Source organism: Pan troglodytes, chromosome 8 (assembly GCF_028858775.2).
Source record: "Pan troglodytes isolate AG18354 chromosome 8, NHGRI_mPanTro3-v2.0_pri, whole genome shotgun sequence".
Lineage (NCBI taxonomy): Eukaryota > Metazoa > Chordata > Mammalia > Primates > Hominidae > Pan > Pan troglodytes.
In genome coordinates, this window is record NC_072406.2 from 18,403,348 (window position 1) to 18,428,642 (window position 25,295).

Below are 25,295 nucleotides of genomic sequence, written 5' to 3' on the forward strand. Positions count from 1 at the left end.
AATTCTGAGCACCTCGGGCTGCTCCTCTCTGGCTCCTGCCACCTTCCTGAGATAAAGGGTCAACCCTCAGCTGACCTCACAAGGGTGGGAACAAAACCATAAAAGGATAAGACTTCTCCTGATTAGAAAGTGATGACTGGGCTCGTGAATGCCAGACCATCTGGGGCTGGGTGATAAGCAAGAGCTTCCTCGTCACCAGGGGTCAGGGGTCTCTTGGCCGTGGGCAGCAGGTACTCATTCCTTCCACACTGTTCTAGGGGAGAAGAAAATAAAAACCAACGCTCCAAGGAGCTTTTGATTTATTAATAGTTGGGCTGGCAAGAAATAAGGACTTAGAGATTGAAAACTTCGATGGCTTCGAGTCCAGGCCACGCGGCTGTGTGGTGTCTGCTGGAACATCCTTGGTGGCGGAAGCTCTGCACCTGGTGCTGGAGGAGGCCTGAGGATCAGGAGATCTTCCTCCAGGGAGCCCACTCCTCCACCCCTGTGGCATGCAGCACTCACCCCGCAGGCTTCTGCCTGGCTGCCCCCATATGGAAGCTTCCAGGGCAAGCCCAGAGGTTCCCTGCTCCCAGCCCTTGGTCCTGCCACTGCACCCAATAAAACATCCCCATCTCACATGAAAACGGCCCTCTGAAGAACCCGGCGTCTTTCCGGAGGGAGGTTCCTCTCTAACACCGGGACTTCCCTTGGGGTCTGCTCACCCAGGCTTCTATGTCCTCGGCGTGTCCTGTTTTCTGAGCCCAGGGAATCTGGGGGCACGTCAGATCTCAGTGTTGGGGAGCTGCCGCCAAACAATATATCAAAGCCGGTTTCTTTTCAAAGTAGAGGCTGTCGTCTTATAATTCAGGGACAAATTCTAAGTTTCCAGAAGGAGGCCCGGGTGTGGAGGGGCCTGTCTGTCCCTGAGCGCCTGCGTCTCCTGGCTCCACCAGGCCTCTCACCAAATGGTGTTTTGCAGCCTCTTTTCCCTTGGGAGGGTCTGGGAGTGGACAGGGCATGTCTTCCCCTTTCCCCGAGGGAAGGGTAGGAAAGGAGTTGCTCTTTGCCCCCGCATTCCAACTACCAGCCAAGGGAGCAGGTCCTGAGACCCCCCGCTGGGCTGCCTGGCTGAGGGGTATCTGTCCCTGAGGCTGCCAGGAGGCTGTGCGACACGTGGCCGGGAAGCTCAGTGCTCCAGGGAAGAGGCCTGAGAGCAGCGCCCCTGGGGGTCTCTGGGCAGAACCAGGAGAACCGGCCAGCGTCACTCAACAGCGTGCCCTGCGGCATGTCGTGGGGAGCGCAAGGGTCCCTGGAGCTGAGTGGGTGCTGCAGAGGAGCTGGGCTCATCGGGAAGGAGGTGGCCGGGGAGGGGCTGGGCTCATCGGGAAGGAGGTGGCCGGGGAAGGGCTGGGCTCATCAGGAAGGAGGTGGCCAGGGTGACCACGGCAGGGAGATGCAGGAGGCACAGAGAGGCCGGAGGGGTCATCTGCCCATCAGGGAATGCTGTGGTGCTGAGGACCCTGTATGCGGCTGGGAGTGTTCCTCCAGAGAACTCACCATTGTGTAAATGCAGCCCCCACCCAAGAAAGCTGGCGCCAGCTTCCCAGGGTGAAGGCGGCACCCGGAACCAGCAGCACCATGTCCCCTCACCATGTCCTCTTTGCTCTGACCCCCAGAGGAGCCTGGGCGGAGGCAGCAGGGGTTAGTCCAGAAGCTAGAAGGGCAAGCGGTGGGGGCAAGGGCGCTGCACAGGGCTGGACGCCACCCCCACGCTGCCTCCTTAGCCATTTGCCCCCACCCCTGACTGCAGCCCCAATCCTCCTCCACTGGGGAAGGAGTCGGTGCCCTTGGCCACCTTCCTGGAGGCAAACTGCTGCCCAGAAGGGAGAGGTGAAGCCACTGTCCACAGGAAGGAGACTCGGCTGCCTTCACACCCTCAAGCTGTGCCAGGGCACAGGAAGGGCACCCACCTATCTGGCAGGTGCACCTCTAAGGTCGCCTTCCTCTGGAGGGCCCCCGACGTCCCCTCAGAGGGAACAGGCTCTCTGGAGCCCGTGCAGCACTGGGCAGACTCAGGAGCCCCAGGTCCTGCCCTTCGTCCAGTTCCCAGTTGCCCTGGACAAAGAGTGAGTGTATCTGACACATCAAAAATCCTCCAAAATATTTACTGAATTTAGTTTAAAACAAGGAGTGCACTGTCTGAGGATAGCTCTGGTGTTCTCAGCATCAATTCTCTCCCAAGTCTTCCTTATAGGGGAGACGTGTCCTTGCAAACACAACTCAGCTTTATGAAAGTACGTGGTTTTTTTGCTTATTTTGTTTTTTGAGGCAGAGTGTCTTGCTCTGTCACCCCGGCTGGAGTGCAATGGTGCGACCTCAGCTCACTGCAGCCTTGACCTCCCCGGCTCAGGTGATCCTCCTGCCTCAGCCTCTTGAGTAGCTGGGACCACAGGCATGCACCACCACACCTATCTAATTTATGTATTTTTTGTAGAGATGGGGTTTCACCATTTTGCCCAGGCTGGCCTCAAACTTCTGGGCTCAAGAGATCCTCCTGTCTCGGCCTCCCAAAGTGCTGGGATTACTGGTGTGAGCCACCACACTCGGCCGGTACACATTTTATTAAAGGCACAAGCTTTTTTATGGGTCTCCCCCTCTACCCAGAATGCCTTGGTGTGTTGCTTCATAAGTTGAGAATAATATGCTGGCAAATATTTTAGAGTGTAGACCCTCCATGCAGGTATGCACCAATCATTGCCGTCTCTGAATGTTTTATCTCTGATTAAGCAGCGTGGATTTTTTTTTACTGTTCCCCAAAATACACACTGCCTCGGGGAGCACCCACTATCGGGGTAGCTGAGGGTAACCTGGACCATATAAATATTTAATCAAACTGCACCTCCTGGGAATTCCAAGTGTGGGTGACGCAACCTCCCTCGTAATGAAAATCTTTTACCCGGATCCTGCAGTCACACCTCCTCCCACAGACTCCACATGCAGGCTTTTTCCTTACCACACACATGCTGTCTGGAGAGGAAGCCAAGAGCCCTTCCAGAGAGGAGACTGTGAAGAAACCGAATGTCTAAATAAAGTCAAATCTTCTCTGTGCACCTTGCAATCATCATTCAAAGAACATTGCACACATACCCTCCTGCTCTATATTAAGTACACCTTCCCTGCTGGCTCAAAACAACCCCGAGGCTTGGGGGTAGGCACGGCCATAAATAACGCGTGCTTTAAGCTGGCTCTAATTTAACCAGAGTCTTTGGCGAAGGGAAATGCAAAGAATATTTAAACAATGACACACAACCAAAACTAACAGGCAGGCCTCAAAGGGGTTCGTCATTTTTTTTCCATCTAAAATTAAATTTCGTGGGGTTTTTTTTGCAGAACTTTGACTCAATTGCTTCAGGTTCTTGTCTGAAACATATTTGAGTCCCTCTCTCTTGTCTCTGTCTCTCTGACTCTCTCTCTGATCTCTCTGAATCTCTGTCTCTGATCTCACTAACTCTTTCTGTCTCTGTCTCTGTCTCTCTGTCTCTCTGATCTCTCTTTCTGACTCTCTATGTGTATGTGTCTCTCTCTCTTTCCCAGACCTCCGCCCCCGACAGTTTTATCTCCAGACAGTGTGTGTGAGACAGGAAAGGGTCAGTGTGGGGGGAAGGGGAGTGACTGAAAGATCTAGGAGTGATGGGTTGACATTGTTCAGAGATTAGAGATTATTGGAAATAAGTTGGAAATGCTCTTCTGAGAGCTTTGGACTCCTTGAAAGAAATATATTCTATTTTGTTTAAAACAGCCTTGCGATCAACCAATCAATCCATAGCTGCTTGTTGAGAACAGCGGGAAAATGGAAACATGATATTGGCGCTCGGAGAGCTTGGCTGGAGCTCCAGAGACCAGGGAAAATCTTCAGTGGCCAAAAGCACAACACGACACCTTAAGGTGAGGCACGGACTGGACCAGACAACATCCATCTTCCTTTCCTCAAATCTGAGACAGTCCCAGAAGGGTGGGACCCAGAGAGGGGCAGATACAGGCCACACTCTACAGCCAGCGGTCAACACACCCATCCCCCAGAGGATTGTCCTGGGCCCAGACCTGGCAGAGAATGCAGGGAGACCCTCCGGGAGGGGCTCGCCCAGGGCCATGGACCCAGTGGTCTGGAGGCAGTCAGATGAAGCCTGCACGGGTTGACTTCTCTCTGTCATTCAGCTGTGCGTTTGGGGGCACCTGCTGGTATATGGCAGTGTGCACCATGGAGGGTGTGAAAATGAACTCAGAGTTTGCGCCTCAGGTTCCCAGAGGACTTTGCTCACGTCCCATACGGCCACTCACCCTGCATCCCATGTGTTTACAGAATTCTCCAACCCAACATTCAGATCCAACTACATCTCCTGAGCCCCCAGCCCAGGCCCTGGCCCATGCCAGGCATGCAGGGGCTGGATGAATAAGACAGAGTCCAAGCCTGCAGGACTAAAGGCCCTGCCCAAGGGTAACACAGGCCCTCGAAGCCATGGCGTCCAGCAATAGGACAGCATCACCCACTAGTTGGGGAGCCACAGGACCTCTGGAGGGGTGAGGGTGCCCGGAGGGTGCGTGAGATGCTTCGGAGGGAAAGTGACTTCCCAGGAAGCCCTTGGACAAGGCTGGGAGCCTCCACCGCAGAGAGGGGAGGAAGAGGGTCCCAGGTGAGGAGAAATGAATGTAGGGTTCAGGAGCAATGGGGACAGGTGGCCACACAGCGCTGGAGCAAGACGTGCACGGAGGAGCCAGGAGGTGACGGGAAGGGCCCTGGAGCAGGTGCCAAGGAGGCTGGACGCCCTGTGGGCCATGTCCCTCCTGCCCTGTGCTGCGGTCATCACACCACCAGTGACCACAGCAGGAGTAACGACGCCCAGCTTTACTGTGGGCCAGGCACGGGACAGGCATTGCTTTAAGCCTTTTTCTGGAATTAATCCTTTAATCCTCACAAACGCTCTGTGGGGAGATCCCTCTATTTTACAGATGAGGAAACCAAGTCTCAGAAAGGCTGAGCTGGCATCCCAAAGTTGAGGAGCCCAAGATGGCAGAGTGACTCCAAGCCCTGCCCCTCTCCTTGCATCCCCCCACCCCCGTCCTCCTCTCCTGGTGTTACCCTCCAGGTCCCCTTCGCCTGGCATTCCCCCTACAGGTCTCCACCTCCTGGTGTCCCACTCAGGTGCACTCTCCTGGTATCCTCCCAGGTACCCCTCTCCTGGTAAAACCCAGGTCCCCCTCTCCTGGTGTCCCCCGCCATCCTCCTCTCCTGGTATACCCCCAGATTCCCCTCTCCTGGTATGTCCCCCCAGGTCCCCCTCTCCTGTTGTCCCCCCCAGGTCCCCTTCTCCTGGTATCCCCCCCAGATCTCCTTCTCCTAGTATCCCCCCCCCCAGAGCCTGCTCTCTTCATCCCCCTTTACTGTCATTGCCCCCCAGGTCCCCCTCTTCTGGTATCCCCCCAGATCCCCCTCTCCTGGTATCACCACCAGATCCCCCTTTCCTGGTGTCCCCCTCCAGACCCTCCTCTCCTGGTGCCCCTCCCGTCCACAGGCACTGCAGGCAACCCCTCCACTCCCGACCACGGCTCCAGCCCTCCCACTGGCTATACCTCCACACTGGGCCCATTTCACAGCTAGCTCTCGGGTTGGACAGACATCTGATGGCCACATCCCTGTGGAGGGAAGTGTCTCTAAAGGACACACGGTCCCTGAGGGATGTCTTGTGGTGTTCTGTCGTCAGACCACCAGGTCCCACCAGCAGCCATGCCTGTATCTCTTTATCCTCTTGGTCCTGACCCCTTTGTTCTGGTCTGAACATGGCCACTGCTCCTGGAGCCCCAGTGAGGGGAACCAGAGACCACGGCCACTGTCTCCCAGGGTTCCCAAAACCCAAACAATGGGGGCCACCTTGGTGTGCGTGAGCCCTCCCTCCTCCTCCCTCAGAGTCTCACAAGTCCTCCACAAAGCAGCTGCTTCTGCCTCACAGAACCATTTATGGGGCCAGTTACTGGACCGCTACCTATGACCTTCCATCTCCACCCCAGAACCGAAGCACAAAACTCCCACCTCATTGCTCCCCGATCCAGACGAATATTCCTCCCCTCTCAGCCAGAGAGGAGTGCGTGAGGGTATCTGAGGCTCTGTCTCGGTTTAGCCTCAAACAAAGGAACTGTCTCTGTGCGATTATTCAATATGAATTGTCAATGTCTATTTCCCCCGTTGTCTTCTTTTCAAACTTTACTAGGCATAGTCATAGAAACTTAAATTTCCTCCCTACCTAGCAATTCTAATAAAAAGCTTTGGTCAGTTACACACTGAAGTTTTTAAGGCTGGAATGGTGGGTCATCTTGATTTGCCAAGAAACAGCATGGGGGATTATGGGGAATATTGATAAAATAAGGTTAATTAGGAATTGAAAGCTGTTGATGATAGTGTACATAGAAGCTTATCGCCATATTCTGTTTGCCATTATGAATGTGCAAAATTTTCCAGCAAAATGTGGATGAGAAATAAATAAATAAAGTAAGAATGCTGTTGGGGCAAGAGGCTCCAAGGCATGGCAGCACCACCGTTTGGGGGTTCTCTCTTTATTTCATTTCTCCACATGATCTCTGGCACCCTAGTAACCAAGATTTGGCTGGCTGTGTGTTCCTAATCCAACAAAACCAGCCAGAGTTGGAATTGAAGTCTTCGAGGTTGAGTGAACCCCAGTGAGCCAGCCAGGGCTGCCCCTCCAGGTCCGCCTCACAGACCCGCTTCTGTAGCCCCCCGTCAGGTCCACCTCACAGACCCGGCTTCTGCAGCCCCCCGTCAGGTCCACCTCACAGACCCGGCTTCTGCAGCCCCCCGTCAGGTCCACCTCACAGACCCGGCTTCTGCAGCCCCCCGTCAGGTCCACCTCACAGACCCGGCTTCTGCAGCCCCCCTGTCCAAGTCGCTGCCCCAGGTCTGGACACGGGCTGGAGGGTCATCGTGGTAGTTGCCTCTGAGTCAGCAAAACGCTGCTGTCACCTGTGAGGTCTGCAGTGCATCTCAGAGGAGTGAGGTCCTGGAGGGGTCCTGCCAAGCCGAGATGCCGGAAATGGGGAGCTGCCGGGGAGGTGAGATGGGAGGTTGGAAAACGGTGTCATGGGAGTTCTCTCCTGGGCCTTTAAAGTGACCATCCTCAGACAGAGGAGTCCAGAGGGACGTCTGGAAGCTTGGTTAGGAAGAAATTCCAGACTTCCCTGGGCAGCCAAGGCATTCTCTAGCTTTCTACGATCCAGGCCTGGCCCCTGGCTCATAAATCTCGCAGGAAGCGCTCTCAGGAAGGACGCTACTGGCCTGGGGCAGCCTCGGAGTTGAATGAAGATGGTTTGACTCTGAGAATGACTGGCCCCAGCCAGATTCCCTGTGGGGCAGCCCGTCTGTTTGGAAGTCTCCTTCCCCGCCGGGCCTGCACACCCACCCCTCCTGCCACATCAGCCCCAATATCTCTGCATTGAGCCCAGTGGGCACCTTCCCTTCCATTGCTCAGAGAGCTTCAGAGACAGACCCTTACTCCTGCACTGATGTCCATCCAAGGGGCGGGGCTCAGGCTGTCCCTTCCAGCTCACGAAATAGGTGCAGAGCCAGGCAGAGCAGCCCAAGTGTGACTCACACCCCGCCAGGTCCCGTGGGCACTTTCTCAGCAGGGTTGTGGGGGCAGCAACTCCATCCACTTTCCTCTGTCCCCTCACCCACCCACCACTGCCCACGGCCAGGGTCACTGGAAGAGCCTCCATTCCGTCCCTGCACGGCAGCCACCGTGATCTCTCCAAACCGCAAGTCAGGGTGTTGCCTCTGCTTACAAGCCTTTGGTGACTGCCTGCCGTCTCAGACATGCTCAGCAGCGGTCACACTCACCGCCCCGTCATGCCTGTCTCTCACTGTCCTCCCGGCTCGCTCTCCTCTCACCAGGCTTAACGGCCACACTTCCTGGGGCACTTCTGTGACCCCGGGGCCCGGCTGGTGCCCTTCCACGGTGGTGCTTCACCACCTTGCAATTGCTGGTTTACATCCCTGATCACCCAGACTAAATGTGAAGGGCCAGGACTGTACTGAAAGTCCTGAAACCCAGAGACGAGAGCTCAGCTCAGACCGCGCGTGATGCCTCGGTGTGGACATGTGCCCAGCTGAGCGTGCAAGCCCCTAATGGCTGCTCAGCAATGCTTGTGTTTTCTCCCTTGAAACTCCGGAGCAACTGCAGCCAAACATCCTCCGCTCACTCTGTTTGTATCTCTGTCCTCTAAATCAGCCCTCCGACTTCCTCCCCGCCTGCGATGAGACTGTGAAGGAATAACAACACCCGGAGGAGACTGTGCCCCAACTTGGCTGTCGAAGGGGCCTCATCAGCCACCTTCACGGCCCAGACGGTCAAAGGCTGACCCCACAGAGTAAGGCTGGCCCTAGGAAGAGTGGGTGCTGGGCAAGGTCCACCGTGTGCCGGAAGTTCCCCCATTTAATGCAAACAACATCTCAATGAAAGATAGCATCAGAGATGGCAGTCTGAAGCCCAGGGAAGGGCGTGGACTTTGAAGTTGGGCAGGTTTGAGTTTAAGTGTTGTTTTGCCACTTCTGCTGTCTGTACCATCTTGGCAATCTGTAAAATGCATATAACACCTCGTGTGTTAGGGTGGGTCCTGGCTGCAATAAGAAACAGCCCCAGATCTCAGTAACCGCGTGCAATGAAACACCTGCTTCTCCCTCACACGAAGCCGAATGTGATGGTTTCTAGTTACATGGTTCTCTTGGGTGGGCTTCTCCCAAGCCTCAGCACCACTGAGCTCCGTAGTCCCCCACTGGATCTCCTGCCCTAAAGTGGTCAACAGATGAAGAGAGAGGGTGAGAGTATTGGGCATGAGGTTTTCAGGGCAGCCTGGAGGTGGTGTCCTCCAGCATCACTCCCAGGGGCCCCGGCTGGAAGCAGGACATGCTGAAGCTGCAGTATTGTGGGAAAGACATAGCCCCGTTTCTGCCACACCTGCCTGGCAGAATTGTCATGTTTTAGGGGACGGCCCGTAAAATGGCTTAACAGGGTCTTGGCCCAGGGGCTGCTAGAATAGTGAGTTTCCTTCTCTTCACCTTTGGTGATGTTGGGGCTGGAAGATTTCTAGAATGAGCTGTGTCTGTAAAGAAGCCTCAAGTCTTTTTTTTTAAGCACCCGCAGATGAGGCTTTTTGAGGCACTAGCCGGGCATCAGAGGCCCAGGGAAGTTCAAGAGTTCACCCTGATTGGCCTGAACATCTGGGAAGTTCTGGGCTGAGCACGATGACAAATGTGCCTCCCACCCCCACCATCCACACTCATCTACCCACACACACGGGTTCTGTCCTGCCCCGAAAGAAGATGGTTTCAGGATGACTGGATTTCTGAATTTCCTCCGTGCAGATTAAGGAGGCTTAAGAAGCCCGCCTGTTGGGAGGAAGCCTCCGACCGGAGCTGCTCTGGCTGGGAAGGGGTGGCTTAGGGTGGTGCCTGCTGTTCAGCCAGGCTCCCCGAGGCAGGTGGGACGAGACACCTGGGTGGGGCGGGAAGAAGCTCAGAGTCTGCACGGTGCCAGGGAGGATGATGAGGGCGAGGATGGATGAGCCCACAGGCATGCATACTCCACCTCCCGAAAACACAAGGAGCTCAGCGGCTGCACACACAGGCAGCACAGAAAAGAACAATGGGGCAACTCGAGGGCGTTCTGAGGGTACCTCTTGCCTACATCACCTGGTTTTAGTCATCTCCCACATGCCTGCCTTCAGGCTGATGGACTTCTGTGAGATCCCTGGGTTGCTGGCTTTGAAAGCCACTGGGTACCGACCACCCACATCTTGGCAGGGGAGCTCCCATTGCTAACATTGCTTCATAAAGTGCCACTGGAGAACAGCTGTTGAGTGGTGACCAGCCCCCAAGGAGTCAACCGCCTTTCCCACCCCCAACTCACCAGAGTCCCATGAGGACACCCCACACTCAAACCCAATCTGGACAAAACTGTCAAGGACCCTAACCCAGGCGTGCCCCCCACCTTCTCATCCAGCTCCCTTTGACTCACTTGGTGGTCGCAGCTGCCGGCTGGGATTTCTGGCCCATGCCTAGTTATTTTAAAGGCCAAATTTTCACAGCCATGCAACAGGCCCTCATCTCCAGGCCTTCAGATGCTCCCACGTGGCTTGTTTGAGTCTCCTTCATATCCGCCCTCTCTCAAGACTCAAATTTCATTTCAAACCAAATTTCTCTTTTCTCCATTCTGTTGACTGGGCATCACCATGGCAACCCCCACCCCCATTGCAAACCTCCTCTGAGGAACGGGCCCACAGGCAGGGGCTTGAACCTGTCATCGCTGTGAGTCAAGGTGAGATGAGCTCACTTCCCTTGATCAGCCATGAGTACTGAGTGCAGCTTCAATTTGTGTCTTTGTCACTAGGACAACTCTGTGACTAGTGTGCTTCGGGTAGGGCAAAAAGTCCTTCTGCAGGAGAAAGAAGTAAGTAAGTTACCTGCCTTTACAGACAGTTGGTCCAATGGATAAAACAGGGGCTGCCAGAGATCCCTACAGAACAAAAAACCTATCCTGCAAGATTATTACATATCTATCTTTTTTTCTCAGAAAAAGGCCGGGTGCTGTGGCTCACACCATAATCCCAGCACTTTGGGAGGCTGAGATGGGTGGATCACCTGAGGTCAGGAGTTCGAGACCAGCCTGGCCAACATGGTGAAACCCTGTCTCCACTAAAAATGCAAAAATTAGCTGGGTATGGTGGCATGTGCCTGTAATCCCGGCTACTCAGGAGGCTGAAGCAGAATTGCTTGAACCCGGGAGACGGAGGTTGCAGTGGGCCTAGAATGCGCCACTCTACTCCAGCCTGGGTGACACAGCCAGACCCGTCTCAAACAAACAAACAAACGAACAAAAACCTACTAAATACCACCTATAACAAAAATGAATTTGAAGATTTCTCACAAACTCATGGTTACAAGCTTCTTTGGTAGTTGATTTTGTTGAAACAAAAGCTGACCATAAATCCACAGAAGACAATTATGAAGGAAAGCCGCCCCACAAGCTTTGCTACATCCAGTGAAAAACACGTGCTGCACACATGAGTCTCCAGGATATGAACAAAATGTTTATGAGCCAAAAATTATGAAGAAGGTATTGATCTCAATAGATTTTATTAGCATCCAAATAGCCATTCACAAATATTTGCTCAGTGATAAGGAGGAATGCTACCTTGTTCAACATCTATATTTTAGAAGTTAATCATTTTCAAAGAATCAGCTCATTAACTAATAAATAACAATGTTGTCTTCCACCATAGTTTAAGGCAATACCTCTTCTTTTCCTATCCATCTGCATGGTTTGTTTTGTTTTATGATGTGAATGTTATATATTTTATCAATATATGGACTTCTTAATGAGCCTGAAGACAAAAACCACATCCTTGCTGTGGCTATAGGAGGCGATATCTCTCCGAAGGTCACATGGGATCATTTCTGATGAATACACCAGGTATAAGGAGGTGTGTCTCTCAGACCTACAACAATCTAAGGAGGAATGCCCTAAACCTTGGTTCAAGGGATGATTTCATGCTTGTATACATACACAAAAGTCCATCAAACTGTATAGATTTGTGCCCTTTATTATATCTTGGCCTTATTTTTAAAAACAGAATAAAATTATCAGTGAACCTCAGAGAGGGTCTCAGTTTCTCTTGCTTTTGACCACAAAAGTGTCAAATTCCTCCCAAATTATGGAGAGAAGCTAGAAGGGAGAATAACTAGGGGCTCAGGCAACACGGTTGTGAACTGTAGTTAACGTTTAAGGGCCAGGAGGTCTGTATCTAAGCAAATCGTCAGTAAATGCCAGCTTATCTCAGACTTTGTAAACTAATTTGTTTTATGCTTCCTGAATTCTCATTTATTCTCCTTCATTCTCAGTATTAGACAAAGTACAGTCAATGCTTGTCATTCTCAGTACTTCTGTTCTCTAAAGTCACCAAGAACAGTGAATTCGCAAATACAGTCAGCTCTCCGAATCCATGGATTCCAAAACCTCAGATTCAACCAACCCTGGATTGATAATGTAGTTAGGCCTATGATGGTTACATCTGTACTAAACATGTCTATTTTACTTCTTGCCATTATTCCCTAAACAGTATAGTATAACAACTATTTACATGGTATTTACATTGTATTAGGTGTTATAAGTAATCTAGAAATGATTTAAAGTATACAGGAGGGTGTGCATAGATTATATGCAAACACTATGCCATTTTATATCAGGGCCTTGCATATCTTTGGATTCTCGTATCCGCAGATGGTCCTGGAACAAATCCCCCAAGGATACCAAGAGACAATTATGCTGAACCATTGTTCCCAGGAGAAATATGGGGTATGTTCCTACCAGCCCTGACCATAGCATTTTTGTCAACCAATCCATATATAACTTTGTTTTATGTATGTTTCTGTTTAAAGGCATCTTATTTAATATAAAGTGTTGATTCATTGGTGGGTAAGTAGTTGGTTGGTTAGCGGGTGGTTTGTTGGCTGACTGGTTGGTGGGTAAGTGGTTTTTGGTTGGTTGGTTAGTTGGTGGTTGGTTGGTGCTTGACTGGTTGGTTGGTGATTGGCTAATTGGTTGGTTGGTGGTTGATTAGTTGGTTGGTTGGTAGGTGGGTGAGTGGTTGGTTGGTTGGTTGGTAGGTGGGTGAGTGGTTGGTTGGTTTGTTGGTAGGTAGGTGAGTGCTTGGTTGGCTGGTTGGTGGTTGATTGCTTGGATGGTTAGTGGTTTATAGGCAGTTGGTGATTTGTTGGTTGGCTGGTGGGTGGGTGAGTGAATGAGTGTGTGGTTGGTGTGTGGTCGGTTCATTGATTGGTTGTTGGCTGGTTGAATGAATTAATAAATTTTGCTCTCAAAAGCTCATAGTCCCCCCCAAATCCCTTCTCCATCTGTCATAAAGTCTGATATTTCTAATGTTAAGATCCTCGATTAAAAAGCATCATGGAAATGTAAATATTTCAACTGGATCACAGAACTATCTTTCCTGGGAGGTGAGAACTCACTAATGAGTTAATGAATGGCACAGGATTCATTTCTCCAGTCATTTTTCCCTTATGATTCCATGACACCCGTGGAAAGAATGGGCACAAGGTAGGTATGTGTCTATGGAAAAGAGGGAAGAAGTAAGAAAACATCTGGAGTAAGACTTTCCTCTCTGGTCCTAGAAAAAACCGTTGTGATGCTAGGAAAAAAAATTATCTTCTCTCGAAAGAGTGTGTTTACCTTTAGACAACAGCTATCTGTTGTAAAGGCTCATCAGTCCCTCAGTGTGTCACTGTGATCACAAATCTCCAGAAAAGGAGGATTTTGCAGGCAAAGTTTCTGGGAAACATTTCACAAGAGAACGGCAGCCCAGCAAAATGTGCATTTGGGGAGCCTGGCTTGGGACATGCATCTTACAGCCTGGTTTGCTGCCAGGATCCCCCAGGACACTCTCAAAAAAACAGATCTCTAGGCTCCCCCGAAACCTTTGGAAATATTCTTGAGGGACCAAACAAGAAGCAGATACTTCTGAGAAGCCCACCAGGTGAATCTGACGATGAGCCCAGGTGTGGAATCTCAGGCAAGGGCCTGGTGGAAAATCCGTGGTCTGCAAGGAGAGCTGCCTGGGACCCCGGCACGAGGGGGAGACACTTGAAGGAAGGGCACATGCGCCAGAGGTGAGGCTTTGCCCTCTCCAGCGCAGAGTGGGCCGTGTGCTGTCCGCCACAAAGGCGGAGAGATGAGGTAAGAGGGAGGCTGCATTGTTTTGATGTCCAGGCACAGACTTGGCATCCACCAGCCCAGGCAGCGCCACAGCCAGGCTGGCTCTGGAGGAAAGGGTGGGCCATGGCTTTGAAGCCAGGCAGGCACACTTCCTCCAGAGCCCGGGTCTGCATGCAGGGGCACGAGACTCAGAGGCCAGCTCGCCCATCTGTTTCCGTTACATGCAGATGGGGCAGAGGGCGGAGGGCGCAGGGCTGGATGGGGACCAGACTGTGAAGCCTTCGGGGACTGCGTCCAGCTGCATCACAGGTCTCATCTGGCCCAAGGAGGCCGGGGAGGCGGTGTCAGGGAAGCCCAGTGTCCAGGGCTTTGAGTGCTAATTCTTCTTCCTGGACATCGGTCCCCCTCCTCACTAGCTGGAGGCAGGGTCCCTGCCTTGCTTTTGCAGGCACCCAGTGCCTGGCGTCAAGCCTGGCCTACAATAAGTATGTGGTAAACATTCATTAAATTGAACTGAATGCTCCTTTCAGTGAGAAGATGAGCTCTTCCATCTCTCTCATTAGACAGAGGTCCCCATCAAGGGGTTCACATCAACTGGTTGTTCACAAAAAGAGGGACCCTGGCCCAGCCAGCACCTGCACACAGGAAGCATTCAGCGATGCTGGCTTTGTTGATTTGCAATGAACATCTGCAAAACTCTCTTCCCTTTATCCGGGTGTGGGTTTGGTTCCTGTGTATCCAGATGAACGTAATTGCCATCATCGATACCAGATACCCAACCATGACCCCTACTTTTCCCCTTTTTTCAACTTCTACTCTAAGTGTAAACAAGTTAAATGATTTGGGGTTGTTTTGCCCTCATCTGATGCAAAAAGAGGTGATGAAGCATCTCGGTTCTACCAGCTGTGTGATCACAGAAAAATTGCTCAACCTCTCTGAGTGCCAGTTTTCTCAACTGCTAAATGGATTTACAAAACCCACCTCGCAGAGTAATTAGAAGGATTCGTGTACCTAATGCACTGGAACAGAGGCGGTGGTTGATATCTAGAAACTAGTATTATAATATTCTCCATCCTGGGACAGTCTAGCCCTAGGGACTGGATCCCAAGATCATGGTGTCCCAGAGAACTTTGACTTTCACAGCTGCGGACAGATGGAGGGACAGGGCTCAGAGGTTCAGCAGGTCCAGGGTCTGTTCATAGAACCCATTGCTTTGTAAACAAAGTCCTATCTATTCATAGCGACAGAGTTTGAACCTCCTTGCATTTTTGTTCATGCATTTACACAAATGTGTGTTTTATGCCTTGTTTACAAGTGTGAGTGGTGTGTTTACTGGGTGGGGACCCGCACACTCCGGGCTTGGACACTCAAACAAAGAGCTTCCCAGGCCCAGCGCCAGGCCCCTACAGGAGCCCAGGTCCTTATCCTCGGGGACCCTGCGTTCCTGATCACAGCCTTTGTTCTCTGGACCTGAGATCAAAGGTCCAGAGGAGGTAGTTTGCTGTCAGCCAAAACTCGTTGGATGGTGGAGTCAGACGGAAGGGTTCTTGGATCAAGGTTCATTCCATGGACCATCTACTCACCTAATCTTAGGTGAATGGAAGCAAAATTTATCAATACTTTTCATAAGTTGATGCAAGTTTATGGATATTTATTAACACAATGTACTGAATGCTTACTACCTCTGGGATTTGCAGGGCAGAGGAAGACCAACCCTAGCTCTGGCCATAATTGGGGCCCGAGCTCTCAAAGCCCACAGGTCCAGGTGCAAAGGACAGAGATTCTCCACATGGGCGCCTCCTGGGGCCGGTACAGCTCCTCACACCCGGCCCCACACCTTGGGCCCAGCCCAGGGGCATCAGTGGGCAACTCATTCTCTTTAGAATTCTTGCAGCTGGATAAATGCAGCCTGGACAGTCGATTCATGGTTATCGAATGGGGGACAACCATGGATCTTAAAAGTGATTTCGTTGATGGGTTTTCTTCCCCCTTTGGGCTGTAGGTTTGGTCCGGGCTGGCCAGGAACAGAGCCGTTTAACACCGCGCTTATGCACCATTAGGGGCTTGGATGCGTTTGCTCCTGATCCAGGTCAGAGATTCCCAACTTTCTCTTCTGAGGAGCTGCTCTTATCTATCCTGAAATTTGGTTTTAGCCATGGAAGAGGTTTCTCAGAGCACAACCAGTAGGCTCTGTACCAGCTTCTTCCCCCGAGAATATCTGTCAGCAGTCAGGAGGAAGGCATGACAGCAGGACCTTCTTAGAGGGCGACAGCCAGGTGGCACAGTGGCCAGCACCACTCAGGGCAGCTGGCGCCCCATCCTCCAGGAGCTGGAGCTGTTGCAGAAGGGTCTGGGTCACTCCTGCCCCTCCAGGAGGCAGAGCCCCAAGAGTCCATCCCTAGGCTTGGAGGAGCCGCGTCAGCCTCCCAACCTCTCTCTTCTTGTCATTGCCACACCTCACATACAAGAACAAGCATGTCTGCAGCCTCTGAGCACTCGGCCATCAGCTGTAGGCCTGCCCACTTCTCAAACCCATTCGGATTGCAAAGCCCCAAGCCCTACACGCCCAGCACTAGAAAGAGTGGCTCTTTGCTTCTTCACTGGGATGGGCTCCCACAGATCCAAAAACTTCCTCCCCAGTTCCATTCAGCCTTCTCCAGACAAGCACCAAAATGCTTCCTTCTGCCTCTCCTTGGCACGTGCTTGTGATGCACTTGCTCACGCGGCTTTTTATGGCCACAAAGTCTGGAGCTGATCCATCGGGCCGTGCAGGCCTGCATGACAGCATAAAGAACTTAAAGTTGGCTGGGTGTGGTGGCTCATGCCTGTAGTCCCAGCACTTTGGGAGGCCGAGGTGGGAGGATCACTTGAGCCCAAGAATTCAAGACCAGCCTGGCCAACATAGTGAGACCCTGACTCTACAACAAATACAAAAATTAGCCAGGCATGGTGGTGTGCACAGGTAGTCCCAGCTACTCAGGAGGCTGAGGTGGGAGGATCGCTTGAGCCCAGGAGGTCAAGGCTGCAGTGAGCTGAGATCATGCCACTGCACTCCAGCCTGGGTGACAGAATGAGACCTTGTCAAGGAAAGAAGGAAGGAAGGAAGGAAGGGAGGGAGGGAGGGAGGGAGGGAGGGAGGGAGGGAGGGAAGAGAGGGAAACCTAAAGTTCAGAGGATTAAACACACTGCTGAGGACAAAGACGATGACTTTCCCCAGTGATCCTCCAGGCTCCCTCACCAGAGTTATTTAACCCAGCTCAGAGCCAGGCCCCTGAGAGAAATTAAACATTAAGCAAAGAGAAATCATGCAGCGGGCAAGTGACGAGAGCAGCCAGAGAATACACTGAAACTCCCAACTCCCACCCAGTCCACTTCTAGCAGGAATATCCACTTCCCTGGAGACGTTTCCACTGCGTGACTGACATCTTCTAGGGCAGATGTGACAATTTAGCAAGCAGAGCTGGAAGGACTCGCAGGCCGGCGGGGTATGCAGATATATAAGTCAGTGGCATCGAGTGTCCCAGGTTGGAAACGTGAGCAAATCAACCAGTGTTCCGTATTCATCCTGTAAAGGAAGTTGGTGCATAGTCTCACAACTTACTGAGAACTCGCCATGAGTCAAGGTCTCTGCTAAGAGTTTTTGATGCATTATCTCATAAAATTCTCATGATAGCCCCAGGAGGTGGTTATTGTTATTTGAGGACCAGAAACCTCTAGCAGCCAAACTGGGTTCCTAGGTCAGGGCCCATTAAGTTGCAAATCCGGCCTTCATCACACCTCAGCGGCTCCGTCACTGGCGTGAGATGCTGGCTCTGTGTGTGTGACATCTGAGAACAGCATCCACCTCCACGCACCCAGCAACTTCCTGCAGTGCCTGGGCCTGCTACGAGGTCATCTTACAGGAGGTTCAGGACAATATGCAGCTGCTCCACCAGAGTGAGTGGTACAGGGTGTTCTCGGCCTGATAAATACACGAGGAATTTAATTATCTGATGGGCAGAAGCTCCCAGGCTGCCCAGGCCTGCTGCACAGCCAGCTGAGGAAGAAGAATCAGGTTATGAGACTTCATGAGGTCAGCAGGTGGGGCGGCGGGGTTGCCCCCACACAGGAGCCCCCTCGAAGGGCCGGCACACGCAGATTTCTCTGGACCAGTCACAGTCTGAGTAAAAGGCACCAAGAAGGGGAAAAGAGAGGTGCAGAGAGGCTGCGGGGATGAGAGGAACTGAGTAAGAGGAGTAAGGCTGGAACCCAGAGGTCCCGACCCTTATCACGGCAACGCAATGACGCCACCCCCCAGCTCTTGCAGAGAACGCTCATGGGACAAATGCTGCTCATCTATTAACCCATTCCATCCTCTCAGCCACCCCTGAGGCCCCGGTGTCATGGATGAGGAAACCGAGGCTCACAGAAAGTGACCTGCCTGGGGTCCCGCCGCGAGGGAGACCTCCTCTCCATCACATGCCTTTCTGCTGCAGGACTTCACCCTCCCCTGCACCTGGTTCATGATCCAGCACATTCTTCAGGATCCAAAGGCCACAGGGCAGGGTCCCAGCTGCACTCACAGGCACCTGCTGCTTTCTGGCAGTCATCATAAATGCGCAGTGACCTTAAATAATACAGGCTACGGGACACTCAAAGGCACATCCACAGATGCACAGCCAGCCCGTGCAGACGCTCGGACGCTGCCTGCCCAGGTCCAAGCTGCTCTCCCACACCCCTGCAGGGCACAGCCTCCTGCCCAACCCGCACTGCAGGGACCAGGTCCCTCTTCTCCATGCCTTCCTTCTCTGGAAAGCCTCCTGCTTGGGCCCCCACATGGATGTCACTTGCTTGTGATGAGCCCTCTCTGACCCGTCACTCCCACAAGGCCATCCTGGCAGGGGTAGGAGCGTGGCTTGGTCCTCATCTCATTTACTAGCCATGGCATTTTTATTCTCTGTGCCTCTGATTCCCCATTTATAAAGTCCCATGGCCTTGGGATTAGAGGAGTGTGTGTGAGGCAGGTGGCAGCCCCATGCGGTTGAGACTCTCGCTGCTCCTGGGCTGGATGGCACGTGGTCTCACCCAGCACAGCAGTGGTCTCTGATCCACCACGTGGCCCCGGGAGGCAGGCACTCGGCACAGACTGGGTGTTCTGTAGGTGAAGGAGAGAGATCGTTCTTGAATATTTGTGCCGAGTGAGAAGGGAAAGCATAAATAACCCCAAGAGAAAAGGTTCCTTCCTAATTACAGGCCCTCGAAAGGTGGCGGCGCTCAGAAAGCAGGAACAGCCGTAACACATTCCAGAGTTAAAGGAAAGATGTTTCCATTTTCTCCTGGCACTGCTCTATCCCTGTGAGGTTGCTTTTACTCAACTCCCTTGTAAACTTGTGGGGGCCAATGAGTCACACGCTGATTTTGTGCCTAATTCCTTAAAGGGGAACTACCTCGTTTCTGTCGTTAATCTAACGGCGTGGATGTCACAGAAACCAGCCCCCCACAAGGCGAGGGTTTTACGGTGACCCCGAAGCAGGACCTGGCGGAGAGAAGCTGTGGCTCCGAGGGAGGCTCTTGACAGGCACTAATGGGCTCGCCGGAGCCACACAGAACGCGAGCAGTGAGAGGTGTGACTGGAGAGGACCTGGCTGTTCCGCGGTCTCACCTGCACCTGCTCAGACCAGGTGGCTGAGTGTGGGCCTCAGGAGGGGACAAGGGGCCTTCCTGGCCAGCTGGGTGGGGGCCGGGTGAGAGGGGCATCTCTCCCCTCTGCCACCTGCCCCAGACCGAGGCCTGCTCTGCCCAGTATGTCCTCTGCCCAGCCGCTCAGGAACAAGCTCGGGGGTGGGCCCAGCGCCCGCAGCGGGTGCCAGGAGGTCTCTCCCTCAGCAGGGGCACAGGAGCAGCACAGGCCAAGGCCAGGCCCACCCTTTCCTGGGCTCTCCTGCCTGCTGCGCTACCCTCCCCCAAACACAGCCTCAGACCCATGGTGCCCACTCCTTCCCTCCCTCCTTCCCTCCCTCCCTCTCTACCTGTCTCTCCCTCTCTCTCTGTCTCTCTCTCTGTCTCACTCTCCCTCTGTCTCTATCTCTGTGTCTCTTTCTGTGTATCTCTCTGTCATTCTCACTCTAGTTGTCTCTCTGTCTCTGTCTGTCTCTGTCTCCCTGTCTCTGTCTCCATCTGTCTCTGTCTCTGTGTCTCTTTCTGTGTCTCTCTGTCACTCTCTCTCATTCTCTCTGTCTCTCTCTGTCTCTGTCTCCATCCTTCGGTCTCTGTCTCTGTGTCTCTTTCTGTGTCTCTCTGTCACTCTCTCTCACTGTCTCTCTGTGTCTCTCCCTGTCTCTCTCCGTCTTTCTCTTTGTCTCTCTCTGTCTCCGTCTCTCACTCCTGTGAAGAGGCCACAGCCCCTACTCCCTGCACACACACAGCTTCTCTGCCCTTGGTCCCCCCAGACCTTTGCTGCCACTCCCTCTCAGTGGGGACAAGGAGGGGCGGTCAGGGGCTAAAGAGAGGGAAAGAGGCAGATGCCAGACAGCGAAGGAAAACCTTCAGTTTTTCCTTGAAACGCACGTTTCTAGTAGGGGTTCCTGGGACTTTCCAAGAGGTGGGCTCCTGTTTCCTCAGGGCCTAGTCCCTGAGCTCAGGACCTTGTACTCAGGGAAACAGAAGGCAGCCCTGGGCCCCAGAGCTCCCCTGCGAGTGTGCACATGCTCAGATGCTGACACCCGAGCCTGCACACACCTGCACATGTACACGCTCACAGGCACATGCTGACACACTCAGACACACATGCACATGCGCACACACACCCCGCACACACACACCCCGCACACACACACCCCGCACACACACACCCCGCACCCACACACCCCGCACACACACACCCCGCACACACATGCCCCGCACACACACCCCCACACACACACCCCCCACACACACCCCGCACACACACACCCACACACACGCACACCCCACACACACACCCCGCACACACACCCCCCCACACACACCCTGCACACACACACCCCGCACACACCCCACACACGCACACCCTGCACCAACACACCCCGCACACACACCCACACACACACCCCACACACACATGCCCCGCACACACACCCCCACACACACACCCCCCACACACACCCCGCACACACACACCCACACACACGCACACCCCACACACGCACACTGCGCACACACCCCACGCATACACACCCCGCACACGCACACCCCACACACCCCACACACGCACACCCCACACACGCACACCCCACACACACACACCCCGCACACGCACACCCCGCACACACACACCCTGCACCCACACACCCCGCACACACACACCCCGCACACACATGCCCTGCACACACACCCCCACACACACACCCCCCACACACACCCCGCACACACACACCCACACACACGCACACCCCACACACACACCCCGCACACACACCCCACACACACCCCGCACACACACACCCCGCACACACCCCGCACACGCACACCCTGCACCCACACACCCCGCACACACACACCCCGCACACACACCCACACACACACCCCACACACACGCCCCGCACACACACCCCCACACACACACCCCACACACACACCCCGCACACACACACCCACACACACGCACACCCCACACACACCCCGCACACACACCCCACACACACACACCCCACACACACCACACACCCACACCCCACACACGCACACCCCACACACGCACACCGCGCACACACACCCCACGCATACACACCCCGCACACGCACACCCCGCACACGCACACCCCGCACACGCCTTGTTCCTCAGCACATCATCCCCATAGAGGTAAAGGGTGTGTATATGAACCAAGCAAGCAACCTAAATGAATGCAAAGTGTGTATAATGAAATACACAGCATGATCTCCACGACAAGAAGCTAAAAACGATGCATGCCTAAACCCCCATGGCCCAGGTGTTAGGAGGCCTTGGTTATCCTTTGTCCCTCCTCTGGCACCTCCGTCCCCTACTTACAGCTCAGCGTGTGCCCAATGTTAAAGATGCTGAAGTTCTTCTTTTTTTTTTTTTTTTTGAAATGGCGTCTCACTCTGTCGCCCAGGCTGGAGTGCAATGGCACGATCTCCGATCACTGCAATCTCCGCCTCTCAGGTTCGAGCAATTCTTCTGGCTCAGCCTCCTGAGTAGCTGGGATTACAGGCACGCACCACCACGCCCGGCTAATTTTTGTAATTTTTAGTCGGCTAATTTTTGTAATTTTTAGTAGAGACGGGGTTTCGCCATGTTGTTCAGGCTGGTCTCGAACTCCTGACCTCGTGATCTGCCCGCCTCAGCCTCCCAAAGTGCTGGGATTACAGGTGTGAGCCACCGTGCCCGGCCCAAGGTGCTGAAGTTCTGGGTGGGCTTCATGAACACACATGAGAACTGTCCCCACCACCGCCCCAACACGCGGGAGGGCTGAGGGGCAGCCCCAGGAGAGGTGCTTGGGAGGCAGACCCCAAGGCCATTATCGGGAACCAGCAGAAGGTCACAGATACGCTGCCCCTTCCCAGCCAGAAGGCTGCCTCCCATTTTATTACGTTTTCTCACTTGCTTAAACCTCTGGTAAACAGAAAATGGTTTCAGAATTGTTAACCCCTACCACTGAGAAAAGCAAACCTACTCACTAGGGTCAATATCTGTTCATAGTGTTTCAGAAGTAAAATTTACACACAATGAAACCTGAAATGTACAGTCCAGTGCATTTTAATGTACAATCCATGCATGCGACTCACATCCCTACCAAGTCATATGGCATGTGTTTATCACGCTAGAAAGCTCCATTTGGCCCCCTCCTGACCAAGTTGTCACCCAGCAGCAGCCACGGATCTGATTTCTCTCAATACAGACTGGGTTTGCTGAGCTGGGGCTCCATCTAAATGGAAGCAAGGCTGGGCGCAGTGACTCACGCCTGTAATCCCAGCAATTTGGGAGTCTGAGGCAGCCAGATCACTTGAGATTAGGAGTTCAAGACGAGCCTAGCCAATATGGCTAAACCCTATCTCTACTAAAAATACAAAAATTATCCGGGTGTGGTGGTGGGCACCTGTAATCCCAGCTACTCGGGAGGCTGAGGACCAAAAATCACTTGAACTTGGGAGGCAGTGAACCAAGATCGTACCACTGCACCCCAGCCTAGGTGACAGAGCAAGACTCTGTCTCAGAAAAAAAAAGGGGGCCAGGCTTGTCGCTCATGCCTGTAATCCCAGCACTTGGGAGGCCAAGGCGGGTGGATTTCCTGAGGTCAGGAGTTCAAGACCAGCCTGGCCAACATGGTGAAACCCCCTCTCTACTAAAAATACAAAAATTAGCCGGGCATGGTGGTGCACGCCTGTAACCCCAGCTACTCGGGAGGCTGAGGCAGCAGAATTGCTTGAACCAGGGAGGCAGAGGCTGCAGTGAGCCAAGATCGTGCCACTGCACTCCAGCCTGGGTAACAAAGTGAGACTCCATCTCAAAAAAAAAAAAAAAAAACATCCACACATCCGTGCACTCTTCTGTATCCGGCTTCTTTGGCTCGGTGCGACGTCTGCAGGATTCATCCATGTCTTTTTAGTTCTTTTCATTGTGGTGCAGGAGTCCGTTATGAGAATATAACAGAAGGCGTTCATTCATTCTCTTTCTGATAGACGTTGCTTCCCGGTTTTCGTTATCATAAATAAAGCTGCTATGAACATTCTTGTACGGGTTGTTTGTAGACATATGCTTTCATTTCCTTTTGATAGATATCTAGCAGTGAGATGTCTGGGTCATAGGGTAGGTATTTGTTTAACTTTATAAGCACCAAACCCTTTTCCAAGGTGGTTACACCATCCTGTACTCCAACCAGCCACGTATGAGAGAGTTCAGGTTGCCCCCTGTCCTTGCCAGCACTTGATGTTGTAAAGCTTCTTAAGTTTAGCCATTCTAGTGGGGGACGTAGTATTGCATTATGGTTTTCATTTCATTGCTCTAAGAAGTAATAATGTTGAGCATCTTTTCATTTATTTATTGGCCAGTTGAAAATATATGTGTATATATATATATTTTTTTTTTCTTTCTTTTTTTTTTTTTTTTTTTTTTTGAAATAGAGTCTCACTCTGAGCCCAGGCTGCAGTACACTGCCTTGGCTCACTGCAACCTCTGCCTCCTGAGTTCAAGTGATCCTCCCGCCTCAGCCTGCCAAGTAGCTGGGATTACAAGCATGTGCCACCACACCTGGTGAATTTTTGTATTTTTAGTAGAGACAGGGTTTCACTATGTTGGCCAAGCTGGTCTTGAACTCCTGACCTCAAGTGATCCGCCCACCACAGCATTCCAAAGTGCTGAAATTACAAGTGTGAGCCACTGCCTCTGACCCTAATATATTTCTATAAAGAAATAAGGAGGGGCCATCAAGACTTTTGCCCATTTTTTAATTGGGCTGTTTGTGTTTTTATTATTAGGTTGTAGGAGTTCTTTATAAATTCTCATAAATCCTTTGTCAGACACGGGTTTTGCAAATATTTTTCCGAGTCTGTGGCTTGTCCATTATGACGCTTGCTTTGATGAGCAGAAGTTTTTAATTTTTTTAACATCTAATTCATTAACTGTTTATTTCATGGTTATTGTTTTCTGTATTCTAACAAATAAATCTTTGTCTGCTCCTTGACCACAAAGATATTATCCTTCATTTCCCATTTTCTTCAAAAAGCTTTTATGGGTTTTGCTTTCATATTTGAGTTTATGACCAGTCTTGACTTAATTTTGTGTATGGCGAGGGAATAGTCAAAGTTAATGTTTTTCCCATGGATATTCAGCTGTTCCAGCACCATTTTTGGGGGAGGGGATGTTTTGTTTGTTTGTTTGTTGTTTTTTGAGATGGAGTTTCTCTCTTGTTGCCCAGGCTGGAGTGCAATGGCGCAGTCTCAGCTCACTGCAACCTATGCCTCCCGGGTTCAAGTGATTCTCCTGCCTCAGCCTCCCAAGTAGCTGGGATTACAGGTGCCCCCATCCCCCGGCCTGGCTTATTTTTGTATTTTTAGTAGAGATGGGGTTTCACCATGTTGGCCAGGCTGGTCTCGAACTCCTGACCTCAGGTGATCCGCCTGCCTTGGCCTCCCAAAGTGCTGGGATTACAGGCATGATGAGCCACCGCGCCTGACCACCACCACCATTTGTTGAAAAGGCCATCCTTTCCCTATTGAATTGCTTTGATAATTTTGTCAATAGTCAATTGTTCATGTCAGTGTGGTTCTACTTCTGAGCTCCACTCATCTATTTGTCTATTCTTAGGTCAATACCACACTATTTAAATAGCTAGCTTTACAGTAAAACTTGATGTTAGGTAGTGTAAGCTCTCCAACTTTTTCTTCTTTTCCTAAATTGTTTTGGCTATTCTAAGTCTCTAAATTTCCAAATTTTAAAATTCATTTGTCAATTTATATTTGTTTTAAATGAAAGTCTATTGGGTTTGTGTTGAAGCCATACTTCAGCTTAGGGGGAACTGACATATTAGTACTGAGTTGTCCAATCCAT

At 52.2% G+C, this 25,295-nt stretch overlaps 1 long non-coding RNA gene across 1 annotated transcript; it reads right to left on the reverse strand.

Moving 5' to 3' along the window:
* Window positions 1-290: 290 nt before the first annotated feature.
* LOC107966896 (uncharacterized) lies at window positions 291-10,274 on the reverse strand. The gene is made up of 3 exons (XR_001706953.3): window positions 10,062-10,274; window positions 705-784; window positions 291-428 (listed from the first exon to the last, which is right to left on the reverse strand). It is a non-coding gene; the product is annotated as an uncharacterized LOC107966896 (long non-coding RNA).
* Between the last annotated feature and the right edge of the window lie 15,021 nt (window positions 10,275-25,295).